Here is an 18590-nt window from a genome sequence, read left to right as displayed (position 1 = left end):
AGGTACAGCAATGTCCAAGCAATAACTGACAGAGAAGGGTAGAATGTTACATTAGCAAAGCTCTGTACAGAACACAGAATGCAAAGCACGACCTGCACAGCGCATGCAGTTAAAGAGACATTGCAGAATATAACACCGGGCCATGTCTCGGGTCTAGAGATCTTCACAACTACAAGTACTTACTTGCACCTACTGAGGTGAACCACTTATGAACTATACGTACCAGAATCCTTAGGGGCAATCCGGAGGAGGGGCTAGCGGTGTGCGATCCATTGCGGTTGATTCTCCAGTCTTTCTATGTTGCTTCCATTAAGAAATGCACCAATATTTTACGAGTACAAGTTCCACTGTGCAATTGTGACAGCTGCTGTGGGCCCAAGAGCTTGTGCTACCACTGCCAGAAAAGGAGGTCCATCGGTGCTGAAGTTGAGCTCAATCAGCGGCAACTGCTGACCAACTAGCCGGGAGATAGCAAAAGCTTTACATTTACATGGGTACCATCTTGCATTCAGCCTGGAGGTCAGTGACTGCTGAAGATATCCCGCTGCTACGCAAAACCCAAAATACTGACTGTTCAGAGATTTTTGCCCTGAAGGGAAGCCTCCTCTGAAGCCTCCATAGTGATGAGCTGCAGCAGAGAAGAGTGGGTAAACAAGTTGCACCTGCCAAATCATGCGATCTGTCCGGGTTAATGCCACAATCCCCTCCTGCACCCTCTCTGTCACAACCCCTTTCAGCGCCCCCTGCATAGTGCTCTAGCATGCTCGTCTCATGTTGCTTTATTCCTATGGCGCGCTATGTTAACATTAATGATGTTCCCTCAACACCTTTATGACTGCTGTTCTACCAGCTTCCTCATAATCGATGTTTCACCCAACATCCTCATGAATGATGCTCCCCCAGCACCCTCATGACCGATGCTTCCACAGCAACAGTAATTCCATTGCGCTTGAATCCCTGCAAGAGTTTCCCAAATCTCATGTAGCAATGGATTAACTGCTCTTGCTGTTACTAGGATGGACCTTGGAGTAGTTTTCCATTGAAATCCTGAAAGCTTCCCCCAGAATCCCATGAGCCAATGGAAACAGTTGATCTCGCTGTTACTGGGCCCTTGGTGTTATTCTGCAAAATGCACATTGAGCGAAAACCATACATTTGTTTCCGATTAATACGTTGCACCTACCCACTCTGTAAGGATAAAGATAGTGTACTAAAATGTGCCCTCTTCAAGGTTCGAGAACCTTCCAGATGGACATGTGCCTCAGGTGCCACAAGTGATCTGGCTACATACATTAAGACTTCGAGAAGGTATATAAACCCAGCCAAAACCCAAATCGTGTCTTGGCCATGCTCCCTGCGGAACAAGCTTCACCCTTCCCACTCACCTGAAAAGTCCTGCCGGAACCAAGAAATCCTCCAGTCTCCTTCATGCCCATCCGAACCTGTGGTTCCCATGCGCCAGCTCCCTTGACATCTTCTTCGCTCCCTCCTGCACAGCTACTCCTGACCCTCCACAACTCCCACAGTCAAAGCCTCAAGGTCTTCTTCAAACTTCAATCAATTGGAAGAACTTGGTTAAGTACTTTATAACAGGTTAGTGCGTGTATGTATTATACATATATAATCCTCTTATAGCAGTAAACCGGAAAGAGTGTCCCAGTCTGCAAAAACTACAGACTTTTCCTCCATGTCCTCTCTGTTAATTAGTCCAGAGCTTCTTGAATGTTTATCCTCCAGACCCTTCCAGCAATCTTGGCGCTTGAGCTGTATCACATGTTTCTCTGATGAACAGTAGTGCCAAGAGAGGGCAATTCAGAGTCCCTAATATATGCACCAACCTTGTACCCTTACCCTGTGTTCGAAGTGTATGCTTAAGAGTGCAAGTAACTCCAACCTTTGCTCCGAATGTAACCTTGGGAGTGCAAGTAACTCCAATTGTTCTTCCGAGTTAAACTCCGGGAGTGCCAATAACTCCAATCTGTATTTCAAGTTTATTCCTAGGAGAGCGGCCCTCCAATCTGCGATTTTGGTTATTCTGCTCTAATGCTGAGCTGCTGATGAAACTTGTAAGTTTATGTCGCTGAAGTTAATGCATATTCATTGTATGCAGAGACCTGTTAGTGTAATGACAGTTGCTGCCTCCTCTTGTTATTTCCAGTGCATTACGTCATCGCAGAGCCAAAGGTTCTGGTCCAGTGCACATCTACCTAGAAGTGACAAATCCTGTTATGGAGTGTTGCACAGCCGCTGAACATATCCAGTACTGCAAGTCTCTCTTCTTATTTTATCCCAATCCCCCCCCTCCCACTCCAGGGGGACAGTGTGAGTTCTAAGGTGTTGGTTTGTTGACTTGCATGATTCTCGGGATGGATAGGAGGTCCTGCACTGGCTCTAGTGTCATCTCCACGGTTGGGACCTGGTGGGTACATGACAGTTAACACCTTGGTTGAGAACTACTGAACCTACTAGTATATCTAACAAGTGGGGTACATAAAACAAATCTGAACCTTTTCCTAATTAATGCCTACGCCCACAGTATTCAGGAAACCATAGCCATTAGAAGGAGAGAGTACCAGAATAGGGTGTAGCACCTTACTGGTTTACAGGATTGCAACCTGAAACTGCAATTTCTATTGAAATACATTGAATTTCATTTTGCTATACAGTTGAAGTACTTCATTTTACCTCAAAGATAAGCATGGGCTACGCATTACAGTATTGTGTTCATTAATTTACTGTTGTGTTCTGAGCTCTTGTCACCCACACTACCTCCCTGAGAAGCCTTTGACTGCTTGGCCTCCATTCCCTGTAAGTCACTGCAGAAAGTGTTGTACTTCGGAGTTTGCAAAGCCATAGTAGTATAGGTATGAGGACACCAGCTGCAAGCTATCTAAAACCGTATGCAAAGCCATAGTAGTATAGGTATGAGGACACCAGCTGCAAGCTATCTAAAACCGTATGCAAAGCCATAGTAGTATAGGCATGAGGACACCAGCTGCAAGCTATCTAAAACCCTATGTTTGGGTCCCAGAAGCTCCTCTGTGTCCCGTGGCTGCCAAAAGGGGCTGACAGCCTACTTTCTATTTTCTTTTTCTCCTATCATAATCTTTTATTCCTCTCACCCCTTCTTTCTTGGATTCCCTTCACCCTTTCCCCTCTCAGTTTCTTTCAGTTTCCTTCTCCTACTTGCTTTCGCTATTTTTATGTTCTCCGTTTTTTCTCTAAATCCAATTACATTTCTTCCTATCAATCCTTTTCTTCCCACCTTACCTTTTTAGGTCGAGGGACCGAAGGCTGGCTTGCCAGCCAGAAGTTGGAGATTTAATGATCTTCAGTAGGGCAGTTTAAACTGCCTCTCTGCTCTGTCTCTCCTCCACTGACTGGCTTCCTAAACGGAGGCCAGTCATTGGAGGAGAGAGGCATCCCTCTAAAGAAGCTCCGTCTCTTTCGGATTCGGGGGCGTGTTCGTGCTGTTCTTTCCACTTTTAAGCTCTGCCCCTTTTGGGGACGGCCAAACACGCCCCCGAATCCGAAAATTTTCAGAGCTTTGGGCCGCCATTTTTTATTTTTGTTTTTGTTTGCAGGAACAGCCTCGCTGGCCCTGACTAATATCCAGCCAAAATCCTGCTCCTCCTCGCCGCTACGCTGAGCCCTTGGCACCGAGTTGGTTCAGCCGGCTCTGGAGTGCAGACTGCGAAGAAACCTGGAGCCGCCCCAAGCCGTGACGAACAAGTTACTTACCTTCGGTAACGATATATCTGTAAGAAACAGTAGTTAGTATTAGATTCCTTACCTTAGAATATCCCCAGGCGTCAGTCTGGATCCGGAAACTTTTGCGTAGCAGTACCCCTGCGCGTCGGTAGGCGTCGTCTGCAGGCGTCCCCTGCGGCTCCGCGTCGTCGGCGTCGTGCGCCGTGATGACGTCGCTGGAGTATATAGACGCCGCCTCCGCGCGCTGACGTCAGTTCTTTGCACACAGCTTTTCCGCGCCAGAACACGCAGAGCCATGTGAGAACCAACACTGGTGCCATTTGAAACTAGGGCCCTGAAAGGGATGTCCTTAACCCTAGGTATCAGTTCGCAGAACGGGGAGGATGGGCGGGGCGGTAAGGAATCTAATACTAACTACTGTTTCTTACAGATATATCGTTACCGAAGGTAAGTAACTTGTTCATCTGAAAGAAACAGGTTAGTATTAGATTCCTTACCTTAGAATAGATACCCCAGCAATACCAACCCCGGTGGTGGGTCTGCGAACCAATACAACCTACACCAGAAAGTCCTGGAGGACCGAACGGCCAAAGAAGCCATCCCTCCGGACTTGACTGTCCAGGCAGTAGTGCCTCGCAAAGGTGTGCAGCGAGGCCCACGTGGCCGCCTGGCAAATGTCCTGCAAAGGGACTCCCCGGCCCAGGGCAGTAGTAGCCGCCGTGGCCCGAGTGGAATGGGCCCTCAGCCCAACAGGAGGCTCCTTCCGAGCCAAAGAGTAGCATGCTTTGATGCACAGGACGACCCACCGAGAGATGGTCCGTTTCTGTACCGCCCTTCCCTTCTTCTCACCCACGTAGCCAACAAACAGTTGGTCATCCACCCGGAACTGGCGTGTGCGATCCATATAGAATGAAAGCGCACGTTTTGGGTCCAGACGATGGAGCCGCTCTTCATCCTTTGAAGGATGCGGAGGCGGGAAGAAAGAGGGCAAGGTGATGGACTGCCCAATGTGAAAAGCAGAGACTACCTTGGGCAGGAAAGAAGGTCTAGTCCGAAGAACCACCTTATCAGGATGAACAGACAAGAAAGGAGGTTGAATAGAAAGAGCCTGGAGCTCACTCACTCTCCTGGCAGAGGTGATGGCTACCAGGAAGGCCGTCTTTAAGGTGAGAAGACGGAGAGGACAGGAATGAAGGGGCTCAAAGGGAGCGCACATCAGGAAAGTCAAAACCAGGTTCAAGTCCCACTGAGGCATCACGAACGGAGTTGGAGGATACATGTGCGTGATGCCCTTCAAGAATCTCAACACAATAGGGGACTTGAACAAAGATGGCTGATCAGGTAGCCTCAAGAAGGCGGAAAGGGCAGAAAGATAGCCCTTGATAGTGCCCAGAGCAGAGCCCTGCTGGGCAAGGGAAAGGAGGAAGAGGAGAACCTCAGACAGAGGGGCAGAAAGGGGATCCACAGCCTTCGCTGTGCACCATGCCACAAATCTGTTCCACCGGCAGGCGTATACCGACTTTGTGGAGGGACGCCTGGCTGCCAGAATGACATCACAGACTTCAGGAGGCAAGTCAAATGGCCTCAACTGTCGCCGCTCAATCTCCACGCATGGAGGTGGAGACTGTACAGGTTCGGGTGGAGGACCGTCCCCTGCTGCTGCGACAGAAGGTCCTCCTGAAGGGGCAGGCGGATCGAGGGACCGACTGTCATGCTGAGTAGCTCGGGATACCAGTACCTTCGAGCCCAGTCCGGAGCCACAAGGATAACTTGGGCCCGGTCGCGCCTGATCTTCTTCAGCACTCTGGGCAGAAGTGGTATAGGCGGAAAGGCGTACAACAGACCGCAACTCCACTCGCGCCGAAAGGCGTCGCCGAGCGAGTGCCGTCTTGGAAACTCCAACGCGCAGAACTGATGACATTGCGCGTTCTCTTCTGTGGCGAATAGATCTAACCAAGGCTCTCCCCATTGCTGAAAGAGGCCTCTCGCCACATCCGAGTTCAGACGCCATTCGTGATCCACCGAGCACCGACGGCTGAGTTCGTCCGCCCTGGCGTTCAGAGAACCTGCCAGGTGTTGAACCGTCAGAGTCACGCCCTGACGTTCCAGCCATTGCCAGAGGCGCAGAGCCTCTTGGCAAAGGGTCCACGACCCCACACCGCCCTGTTTGTTGCAGTACCACATGGCGGTGGTGTTGTCCGTGAACACCTGCACTACACTCCCGTTGACAAAGGGGAGGAATGCCTTCAGCGCTAGGCGAATCGCCCGCAGCTCCAACATGTTGATATGGAGCCGGGACTCCGCCGGAGACCAGAGGCCTCTGATCTCCGCCTCTCCCAAGTGGCCACCCCAGCCTTGGAGGGACGCGTCCGTCACAACCACGTGCTCCGGTTGGGGAAGGGAGAGGGATCTGCCCCTGACCCAATCGCGGTCCGTAAGCCACCACTGCAACTGTCTCGCAGTGCCCTCCGAGATCAGGACATGGTCGGATAGGTTGCCCTGATGCTGGGCCCACTGAAACTTCAGATCCCACTGCAGAGCCCGCATCCGCCATCTGGCGTGATGCACCAGAAGGATGCAGGAGGCCATCAGCCCCAGAAGCCGCAGCGTCAACCTGACCGAAACCCGGGATAACGGCTGAAAGATGGGAATCAGAGCCTGAATATCCCGGACCCGCCGTTCCGGAGGATAAACCCGAAACTGCGCCGAGTCGAGAACCGCTCCGATGAAAAGGAGCTTTTGAGAGGGACACAGGTGTGATTTCGGCACATTGATGGAAAACCCCAGCTCGTGCAGGAGGTCTGCCGTCATCTGAAGGTGGTGGACGACTGTCTGGGGCGAGCCCGCCTTCAACAGCCAGTCGTCGAGGTAGGGGAAGACTGAAACCCCTAACCGGCGCAGATGAGCTGCGACCACCGCCATCACTTTCGTGAACACCCGTGGGGCGCTGGTAAGGCCGAATGGGAGCACGATAAACTGAAAGTGCTCGTGGCCTACCGTGAACCGCAGGTAACGCCGGTGGGCCGGCAGGACGGGGATGTGAAAATACGCATCCTGCAAGTCCAACGCTACCATCCAGTCTTGTGGGTCTAGAGCAGCCAAGACCTGAGCCAAAGTCAACATCTTGAACTTCTCCTTCCGGAGGAAGCCGTTGACGTTCCGTAGATCCAAGATAGGACGCAGGCCTCCCTTGTCCTTCTTGGGTACCAGAAAGTAGTGGGAGTAGCAACCACACCCTACTTCTGGCCCAGGAACGCGCTCGATGGCCCCCTTGGCCAAGAGGGCCGTAACTTCCTCCTGCAGAAGTGTCAAGTGGTCCCCCGACACACGGTGGTTCTGCGGTGGCATGGCTGGAGGAGTGGACTCGAAGGGGAGGGCATAGCCCCTTCGGACAAGCTGCAGCACCCACCTGTCCGATGTTATCGCGCGCCAGCGGGAGTGGTGATGGCGAACCCTGCCACCCACTGGCGTCACGTGAGCCCGAAAGCTCGGACTAGGAAGGCTTGGATGCCGCAGCGGAGGGAGGCGTGGACTGACCACGACGCTGGCCTCTACCGCCACCACGGCGGAAACCACGGGCGCCACCGCGCTGGGGAGCGCTCTGCGCCGCGTGGCTGGCAGCACGTGTGGGACCTCCCCTCCCTTGGCCACGAAAGGGCCGAAACGAACCCGTCTGCTGGCGCTGGGTCGAGAGACCCAAGGACTTGGCCGTGACCCTGGAGTCCTTGAAGCGCTCCAGCGCGTGGTCCGCTTTGTCACCAAATAGGCGACTGCCATCAAATGGCATGTCCATAAGTGTATTTTGGACGTCTGGTGAGAAGTTGGCAGATCTCAGCCAGGCATGGCGACGAATCGCCACCGTAGTGGACATGGCCCGTCCCAGTGAGTCTGTGGTGTCCAGACCACAACGGATCGAGTACCGCGCCGCATCCCGGCCTTCAACCAAGGCCCGGGTGAGCTTGTCCCGCACTTCCTGGGGGCATTGCGGCAAACACTCCTCGACCGTATCCCACAGGGAGTGGGTGTAGCGGCCCAAGAGGCACGCGGTGTTACAAGACCGCAGTCCAGCGCTCAAAGAGGAAAACACTTTTTTACCAAATTGGTCGTACCTCTTTGATTCCCGGTCGGGCGGAGCCGACGGAAATGCGGACTGTGAAGTGGAGGCCTGGATCACCAGACTCTCCGGGGAGGGATGGGTGGACAGGAAGGCAGGGTCGTCCGAGCATGGACGGTGACGCCTGGCAACGTTCCGGTCAACCGGCGCACCAGAAGCGGGCCTAGACCAGGTGCCCAGAAGGACATCCGTCAGGGCCTCATTAAACGGCAGCAGAGGCTCCTGGGGGCATGACTGCGGTTTAAAAACTTCCGTCAGAATATTCGGTTTGAACTTCGCGACGGGGAGCTCAAGGTGTAAGGCCTTGGCAGCCCTCATCAGGACCACCGAATAGGCAGCACCTGCCTCGGACGCCACAGGGGACGGAGAGACAAACCCAGGGTTGGGCGACTCGTCCAGGCCACTGGCATCACCCAGATCACCTACCCAGTCCACATCATACTGGCAGGCACGGGATAGAGGGTCCTCAGACCCCTCCCAACCCTCTCCATACTCCTCCTCATCATACCCATATTCTGGATCGACGATATAGACATCGGGGTCAACGGGCCCCATCGGCGTCGGATCCGGCGTCGGCCGACGCCGGTCCGGCTCCGAGTCCGGAGTCGGGGAGGAAAGGGGGGTGGCGCCGCGCGGCGTCGGTGCCGGGGACCCGACGCCGGCCGGAGCCGACGGCGGAGTCGCTGCACCACGCGGGGGCGGTACCACGGGTTGGCCCACAGGAACCGACGCCGGAGAGGCCGGGAGACCAGCCGGCGACGAACCAGAGGGAACCAGCGGCGCCGGGGCCGGAGCCACCGGCGGCGCTGGGGCTACCGCTCCCGCCTAGCTTTTCCAGTCAAGGCCCGACAGTCGACGCAGGACTCCACGTCGTGGTCCGCGCCCAGACACCGGAGGCAGAGTCGATGGTGGTCGGTGACCGACATCAGGCGGTCGCACTCGTCACAACTCTTGAACCGTAAAGATCAATTAGTTAACAAAAAACTTGGTCAAAAGACCGGAGTACTGCTCTTCGGATCTGCGCTAACTGGCGCGGAAAAAAGAAGAACTGACGTCAGCGCGCGGAGGCGGCGTCTATATACTCCAGCGACGTCATCACGGCGCACGACGCCGACGCGGAGCCGCAGGGGACGCCTGCAGACGACGCCTACCGACGCGCAGGGGTACTGCTACGCAAAAGTTTCCGGATCCAGACTGACGCCTGGGGATATTCTAAGGTAAGGAATCTAATACTAACCTGTTTCTTTCAGATTGCACTGGCAGCCGCCGCCCACAGCCCTCAGCAGAGCGCAGGGGGCCCGGGCCGCCCGCCGCCACTCTCTCCGTCCTTCCTGCTGCAGGTCTCTCCCTCGGACGGTCTCCCCACTGTCATCAGCCTCGGATACGGCCCCACGGGGCTCTAAGAGCAGTCTCACTGCACACTATGCTGCTGAATGCCGAAGAAAACAACCTGAACTGTTGGTGCTGCATGTGTGCAAAGTGCTAAAATCATAGTGAGCAAACATAACAGCGGGCACGTGAAGATGGGCCTCGGGTCACCAGTCGAGCCCTCCCTGCGCAATCCCCGCGCTTTGCACCATCACCAGTGAAGTCCGTGCCTGCAGTGTGCACCGAACACATATTGAGGCACCACAAGTGTGATCCACTGGGGAGCCACCACACGTGATCCCTTCCCTCCCTGCCTGCTCTACTTAAATGCATGATTACTGAATATTTGTGTAACACATGCAACGAAAGGCGGAGTTAGAAACAAAAACACAGAGCACTCAGTTGTGTTCTTCCTGCAATCTTCACAACTTACTCCAAGACGTTGTGTAACGAAAGAACAGCGAAGTTCACTTCCTTGCACGAACAGCCCCAAGCCCGAGTGCATTCCATTTCTTCGCTTTAATTTGCACTAAAATGTTGTGATGTTGAATGCAAGCAGAACTATAAGACGGTGGCTCCCACAGGTGCAAAAGAGATCCGGTGACACTCCAAAACATAAACAGAGGTCAGCACGGCAAAGCCAAATACAAAAGTGGAGAGCGTGTGCAATTAAAGAGCCCTGCTCTGTAAAAAGGGGGCTATTTAGAGCCTGCAGGCTCTCATTATGAGCAGCCCGATCTTTTCAGATCCCTCCCCGTTGCACAAAGAGGTCCCTCTGGATTTTAAAAGGTGCAATAACTATCACCTCCTCCTGCAGAGGAGTTATCGAACGGCCAACTGGAGCTGCCTGCAGGGCTGTCCACTTATGGAAATGCATCTGCCTTCCCACACAGTGGAGATTTGGAACTGACCTCTTCCTTGTAATTATTAGCGACTTATTCCACAGTTCTTGCCTAACCCAGGGTACTTATTGTAATACCACCTAAACAACAGCCACATATAGATTTAACGGGAACAAATGTGATTGTACCATAAATGTGACACGCACTGTCTCTGCCCCATACGCTGCCCTCTTTACGTCAAAGACACGGAGTTAGCACGAAATCATTCCTAAAACCTAGAAGCAGCCTTGTCACGCACTCCAGCGCCTGAGGGTTATGCCGAGGCCTCTCCACCGAATCCTGCAGCCTGAACTCGTCAGACATAAGCTCAGGCAGTGCCTTTTGAAAATGCAAAGTCAGTGGTTTCAAACTTTCACTTTAAAAATGATGATATCTCCTCTGTACAAAGTGACAGTCGTGCAGTACCCCCCTTCAGCCCCCCCCCTCTCCCCTTCCAAGGCCCCCACCCCGACAGCTGTGCCCATTCAATGGCATTTCTGGCAATCTTATCGGCAATGCACTCAACCTGAACTCTGACCCTGCCTAGCAACAGCTTTTCTGTCTGAACAGCAAACACTGACAGCCCCGATCTGTTTCTAGGCGCTTGAAAAATGCCTATTATAGTATTTACACAAGCGCTACTAAATGATATGCGCGTGGGCTTCCCTCCCCCTGAAAAGTCATATTTGTATAAATCTTGATAAAAAGTGCATTAGCGTGTTATTAACGGTAAATGTTGGTGTTTCTCGACTGTGGTCACAAGATCGGTTTCTAGCCGCTGTGCGCGGCGCTTTGCTTTCTGTTAGGCACGGGGAGATGAAGGGATTTGCCTAGAATTACAGGATGTTGAGCGTGCCTGTAGAGACTCGAACCAGGTTCCCCGGCTCCAAAGTGGTCAACCCCTGCCGTTACGCCATATCTACAGTTTAAGTATCTTACATGCCTGTCCCATTATTTGTTGTGTAAAGTGCTGTATAGATAACTTCAGTGTGCTATATAATTTCCCCTCGTGTTTTGGTAAAAGAGAGTGGGCTGCTCACCGTCAGCAGCCTGTCAGCATGTTGGCTCTTCATTAATAGCGTCATTGCAAGGATGAAGGTTGGTAACCGCCGAGCGCTGCCTGCAAGTATTCTGGGATGAATGAAGCGTTACCTGCGGCCCGGTGTCCCGGGTGGGGACACCATGGGGGTGTTTGGAATAATGCGCTCAGTCCGGGCCAGCGGCGCTGACTTTGGGGGGGACAAATCAGTGTTCACGCCGCGCTGCAGGGGCACTTTTTCACGACCCCAGGGCCCTTAATAAAGATAAATAAAATGACGGCCCCGGATTTCCACTGCATGCGTCCATACCAGAGGCGCGCAACTAGAGCCAAATTTCGGGGGGGGGGGGGGGGGGAGGGGGGGCTAAGAAAAAATTTCGGGGGGGGACTGAACCTTTAATCAGTAGGCAGAGTGGAGCTGCAGGGCCTCCAACAAGGGGTCAAACAAAAGCAAGGCCTAATTAACATTCAAATGTTCTTTTAAAGACCTGTGAAACGATCGATTGTGGCTGTGTGTGTGCCCGGGGTCTGTCTCATCCCGGGCTGCCACACACGACGGTGGGGGCTGAAGTCCAATGGGTGTTGCGCGCCTGGTCCATACAGAGCAGGGTTGTGAGTAGGTCCCGGCTGGGGCGGGTGGGGGGTCTGTGGTGGAGTCCACGCCCAATCAGAGGGCTGCAGTGCCATGTGCTGCAGGCATGGAGGCCACGTGACTTAGCAATGACTACTGGTATCAGGATGAAAGAGCTCTTCCATATTCTTCAGGGAGCCTGCAGGTACCAAAGATTGCAGGATGAAGGAGCTCTGCAGGAGGCTGCAAGGAACTTACATTGGGTACACCTTGCAGGATGAAGGTGTTGTCAATAGACTACAGGGAGCCTGTAAACACTGTAATGGTCAGAATTTCTGATGCTGAATGCTTGCTACAGTTACTACAGGTAGCATGATACTCTGGGAGGAACTAGCAATAACAATAGGTAGCAGGATTAAAGGTGAGCGCTACATGATACTGCAGGGAGCTTGCAATATCTAAAGACTGCAGGTGAGCTCTGCACAGGCTACATGGCGCCTAGAGTAATCCGGTTGCAGGGCAAGGGACCTCTGCCAGAGGCTGCACAGAGCCTGTGGTGACTACAAGGAAGAGAGCACTCTCTGAAGTGCCAAGCGTATTGTCTGGTGGGTAGCTCGCTATACCGTGAGAGTTTGCTATATTCGAGTGTGGTCAATTGTCCACTGATTTCGGTGTTGTACGTGACTAACCAGAGGGATGCTCTTATTCTGTCTTTGGTCTAAGTGCCTAACACTGGCGGCAATTGCGGGACATCACCTGCAGTAAGTGCTGCACCATTCAAGTTAGGATCACAGGCAGACGCTCAGGAAGAAGGGTGCTGGTACATTGTTTTTAGGTCGAGGACGGCGTTCACAATTACCGAGCAGGAGCCGCGGAAGGCGCGGCAGCCCATCTCCCCGTAGGAGAACGCGGAGCCCATTGCCTCACCGGCCCCGCTCCTCTGCTCGGAGGTCCAGATCTCGCTCAAGATCACCCACTTGCCGACCGACATCCCGCTCTCGGTCGGCATCCAGGGGAAGAGCCGAGCCTGCCTCCAAAAGTCGCCCCGTCTCCATGTCTGTCTCTCCCAGGAAGTGATACCTCTTCTTCGTGGGCCTCCCCGATGGCGTAAGAGACATGCAAAAATAAAACGTTTTTTTTTCTGAAAGTTTCTGAAAGCCGCTTTAGCATTGCTTTCTTGATGACACGAAGACAAATTGTTAAAGAAATACAGCAGTAAAGCATCTACATGTAATATTGAGGCTGTTCTGCTGTGTGGTCAGTATCCTGCTGCAAACACGACATGAGGAGTCACCTCTTCACACTTAAACCGAAATAGTGGTGTATAGGATGCATTCTTAACGCGTGCTTCATCAGCCAGAGTCGTTGATGTCTCCTTTGCGCTCGTCGACTCGTGGAAGTGCTGATAAATCAATCGTTTGCTCTTCATTGACTTTAACAACACCATGACCATATTTGATGTTTTTTTTATTATGAATTGTTGCCCAATTTAAAGCCAGCATTCAGTTTTCAAAACAGGTGCTTTGTCGTTTTGATTGCAGCCATACAGGCGGCACCACTGAAATGAGGCACTTTTGCTTTTGCAGTGTTTTCTGCATCAATATTTATTTACCCATGTGCCAAATCATCAGGCATCGCTGCATGAATTGCACATTTCACCCCCAAAAAGTTGCTTTTAGCTCAAATACATTAAAATGTACCTCAAAGTAAGTACCAAAGATGTAGACCCTTTGCAAATGTTAGCTGGTCATCTTTTTATTTTTATACTCCGGCTGTAAACTGGTACTATTGAAAGGAAAATATTGCAGAGGTAGTGTTTGTTAAAGTTTCAAAAAAGTACAATAGTGACACAGAATATGCCACGTTGTGCCAAATAATGTGACTTTTATTGTTCGCATAAGTTAGCGAACCTTGCCACATAATTAAATCTTCCGTTGTTGCATAGTGTCAGTGGCCCTGTGTGTTGGTTGTTCGAATCGAATGTACAAAATTATTCTTCAGGTTTTTCTTTACACATTAGACGGTGTAAATACAGAGGAATGAATGTAGAAAATGAAAACGTCTCTCTGACTTTGCCCATTCTGTGTGTGTGTGTGTGTGTGTGTGTGTGGATATATATATATATATATATATATATATATATATATATATATATATATATATGTGTGTGTGTGTGTGGGGATGTGTGTGTGTGGGGATGTGTGTGTGTGTGTGGGGATGTGTGTGTGTGTGTGGGGATATATATATATATGTGTGTGTGTGTGTGTGTGTGTGTGTGTGGCTCTGTGTGGGTAGCTTTTTTTGTAGGTGGTTCTATGTGTGGGTGGCTCTATCTGTGTGAGGGTGGCTCTGTGTGTGAGGGTGGCTCTGTGTGGGTTGCTCTGTGTGTGTGGCTCTATGTGAATGACTCTGCGTGGGGGGCTCTGTGTGTGTGTGTGTGGCTCTGTGTGGGTGTAAATGCAATAGGTTATGCATATGCGAGTGATTAAGCTATTGCCATTATCAATGACAATGCCATTTATTTAACGATTAAGCTATTGGCAATGTAAATGACAACGCTATTTATTTATGACTTTTAAAAAAAATGTCATGAACAATGCCAATAGCTCTACTATTAATAATGCCAAGACCATTGCATTGTAAATGCTTGTTTATGTTTGATTGTAATACTTTATTCGATGGACATACATCATAAAAGTACAAACGTACAAACATATGCTTGTTTATACTATTTTGCCTTTTTGTCTAGTTGTCTAGTACTTCTTCAACTTTGCCATTTTTATTTGGATTTCCCGGTGTTCGGTCCTTTGTCTCTTATGGCCCGTACTTCTCAGTTCCATCATGCCATTATTTTACAGTGTTATTTATGGTTTTTGGACTTCTGTCTGCAGACATGCACCTCTAACCCTGATTAAAGGTGAAGAATCCATTAAAAAAACAATATTGAACAATAGAGTGGCCAAACTGTAAATAGCTCCAGCTGACCCGATGGCAAGCCCTATCCTTTTCTGATGCCCCTGTCTAACTGCAGGAGCAGGTGTTTAATGACACCAGCCTTACCAAGGAAGATAACATGGACTGAAGCCGCAGTGAAGTTGTAAGTGGGTGCAATGACACAAACTTCAGGAATGCAAGTAAATATATGATAAAATAAATTCTGAGGGAAACTCTGTGTTATGTGGTTAATGTTGATGGAATAGGAAAGAGTTGAGAAGATGGAGTTTAGAGGATTGTTGTTAAATTACAAAATGTCAATTTCCTTTATTTTCTTTGTTGATGGCAAATTGTTTACTTTCTGTTACAATAGTGGATGAATGCCATCCTGTGAGTTTTAGAAACATATAAAAAAATAATATTAAATGGCCCTGACATACGAGGGGATTTCTCACGTTGTGCAGTGACCATTGTTGGATGTCCCTGCACTGAACGGACAATCCTTGCTTGGCATGCAGGAAAGTGAAATACAGTGATGGTCGCTCCACCCTCAGTAGAATGGGCAACCGTTACTGTGACGTGGCCGGCCAGTGGCGACAGCCACCAGGTCAAGGATCTTCAACAGTGGTGCTAGCTGGGGCTCTATCAGTGGACACCTTGCAGTTCCCACACCTCTAACTTGGGTAAGGGAACCATGTGTTTGTTGAACGAGGTATGTGCAGTGTTTTGGCAAATTTCCTACATCTGCTTCACACAAAACAACCACCCCTAAATCTGTGTGTATTAAGAAAACAGTCACAAACTCTTGCTTTGCCCAAGCTGTGGGTTACGAGGAGTCGAAAAGGTAAATGTTTACAAAGTCAAAAGTCAAAAGTTTTTATTTGTAGAGGTACTCATCAGAGGACCACAAATATACATTTACAACATTCAAAAGGAAAATAAAACATAACTTCACATATCAATCAATATAATTTTAAAAAAGTTTTGAAAAATTTATAAAAATTATAGCAAACAAATTCATTTGGAGGCTGTTTACACAGATCCATTAATTAAATGTTTACAATTGTCATCTCTTTTATTACAGGTAAAGAAGAGAGGGCAAGCATACGACGACACCGAAGGAAAGCGCATCATAACATGCAAATGTTAAGTAGAAAGTTAGGGAGATTCATATCCTGCCGAAACAGATTCAATACCTCTCCAATTGTGTTTTCCTAGTAAGAATCATTAGCAATTGAACAGGAGGGTTCACCAATCAATGACAGAGGGGTAATGGCTCCAAATCTCATACACAAACCTAGTTACTAGGTAATAGTTTATTGTCTGGAAATAGCTAAAAGTCCTTCACCAAGTTAATAAGTTACAAATATACCTATTCACTATTAGTTTATGTGCATTTCAGTGTAGAATGGACCTTCTTTGATGATTGGATACTCTTAAAGATGCCAATATAACAGTTCATATTTTTGAAGAAGGTCAGTATTAACTACAGTTCCTTTGGAACAGCACAGCCTGGAAATTGCTAGCTCTTCCCTTGGGAGTGCAATCAGACCGGTTTTGCTTCACTAAGATCACAAAGACAGATGGTACACCCCTGAGAGCCACTGGTATTCATATCATCATTTATTTAGAGAGAATATTTCTCATCACAAAGCAAGCAGACCATTCACGTTCATATTTGCACTGCAGGACATTTCCTTTAGAACATGTCATTTGTCCTCAGTCCTAAGACACTCACAAACCTGTTGTTAGAAATGGGGGTCTCTAGTTGGCAGGTTGTTGCCCAGGCCAGAACCATTGTTCTTCAGCCAGGCTAGCTTGAATCCAGTGGCACAGTGAGCAAGGGACCCACGCCTGGGCATACCCCTCCCACTTAGGGCAAAAAGTGTTACAGCAAACAAATGATGGACGGAATGCTGACAATGCAAACATTCTACCCAAGTCAAAAGATCTGGGTTAAATCCATCATTCTTTTGCCCACTACGCCTCCCCAGTTTAGACCTAGCCATATGCAAATTACTCTTGACCCTGTGCCCCATGGGAGCAGTACAGACCGAACTGCCAGGCCAGGTCATCCCTGGATCGGAAACAAGCACCCTGGGAGCGGTTTCAGGGTATGTCACCCTTCTTCAGACAGGCTAGCTTGAATCCAATGGCACAGTGAGCAAGGGACCCATGTCTGGGCATACCCATCCCACTTAGGGCGAAAAGTGTTACAGCAAACAAATGATGGATGGAATGCTGACAATGCAAACATTCTCCCCCAGTCAAAAGATCTGGGTTAAATCCATCGTTCTTTTGCCTACTACGCCACCCCAGTTTGGACCCAGCCATTTGCAAATCAGTCTTGACCCTGTGCCTCATGGATATTGCCAGACGTGGGTCCCTTGATGACTTTGCCACTGGATTCAAGCTAGCCTGGCTGAAGAGGGCTGTTAACCTAAAACCGGTCCCAGAATGCTTGTTTCCGGTCCAGGAAAGACATGGCTTGGCAGTTCGGGCTGAACTGTTCCCATGAGGCGCAGGGTCAAGACTGATTTGCATATAGCTGTGTCTGAACTGGGTGGCAAAGTAAGCTAAAGAATGAGGATGGATTCAATCCAGATCTGTGACTGGGGGGTGAGTGTCTGAAAACTTTCAGCATTCCGTCCATCATCTGCTTGTGTTTGCACAAATAAAACACAACACGAGATTTAAAAATAGCAACTAAAGCTCACCAATAACTGGACAGGAGCACAGAATAAGTTTGAAAGGAAACTTTGTAAATAGAATGAACCAGAAGTAAAGGATATTCACTGATAACGCACAATTCAGCAGAAGGCAGTCAATGCAAGCAAGGGAGGACACAGCAAAAGCAGTAACCGTTATCAGGCTTCATCAGGCCCTCATGAAAAGGTTTACAAAAAAGAAAAACAGGAATCGAAAGCAGACACTCTCGTTTGCAGGTAGTTTATGGCATGAATGCTTTAGGAGTAACACTTTAACAGGGTCATACCCAAGACGGGCTGATTAAGGAATAGTGCTGAGATTACATACCAGCAATGGCATTACTCGAAGTCCTTCTCTTGCCGTGATGAATCTCTATGTTAGGCCCCTGTGCTTATCGTCAAAACCTCCTTCTAAAAATAAACACCCCCTTACTCTCCTACTTACTTCCTGTTCGGTACTAATCCCATGACATCGCACAGTTGGATTGGCTGACAGGGCAGGAGGGAGGGGCTGATTCATAATGGCGAGAGAAGGACTCAGTGTAAAACCATTACTGGTAAGTAATCACAGCATTTCTTCCTCGTCCCTCTCGCCGTGATGAATCACTCTATTTGAGATATACCCAAGCCACAAAATCGGATCAAGACAACTGTACAGCATATTCAGAAAGCAAGTGCAATCAACAGAGAAACAACTGCTACAACATAGATGTAAATAACATGGAACGCAAAACATCTGGCACCTCCGGGCCCTGGACCACCCCATAATGGTTAACAAAATTAGAAGGAACCGCCCAAGTGGCAGTCCGACAAATCTCCTTCAAAGAGGCCGCCTAAACCTCAGCAACGGAAGTGGACATGCCCATTGTAGACCACCATGGATCCCCAGAGGAGACAACAAGCCAAACTGCTTGTATGCCTGCAGAATCACAGATCTGATCAACCAGCTCAGGGTCTGAGTCTAAGGTTTACTCCCTTACAGGCGGGGACAACATTTACAAACAAAGCAGAGGAAACCTGAAACACCTTCACCAGTTCCAGGTAGATCAAAACCACTCTCTGAACAGCAAGAGAATGAAGTGCCACATCCTTAGGAAACTGAGGATCAGGAAAAAAACAGGAAAAATCACTTCCTATTGTAGATGGAACACAAACTTCACCTTTAGAAAAACCAAGGACACAACGGAAGGACAATCCTGTCATTAAAGACCCGAAAAAAAGGAGGCAGATCAGGCCCTGATCATCTACCCCACAGGGACCGAAA

At 49.7% G+C, this 18590-nt stretch overlaps 1 protein-coding gene across 4 annotated transcripts in view; it reads right to left on the bottom strand.

Moving 5' to 3' along the window:
- The window catches only part of LOC144784054 (uncharacterized), a 284352-nt gene that overhangs the window by 169506 nt on the left and 96256 nt on the right, over positions 1-18590 (bottom strand). The window lies entirely within an intron of this gene.

This window comes from Lissotriton helveticus, chromosome 10, assembly GCF_964261635.1.
Source record: "Lissotriton helveticus chromosome 10, aLisHel1.1, whole genome shotgun sequence".
NCBI lineage: Eukaryota > Metazoa > Chordata > Amphibia > Caudata > Salamandridae > Lissotriton > Lissotriton helveticus.
The sequence above is the reverse complement of the archived record's forward strand: the minus strand, read 5'-3'. Positions and strand labels throughout refer to the sequence as shown.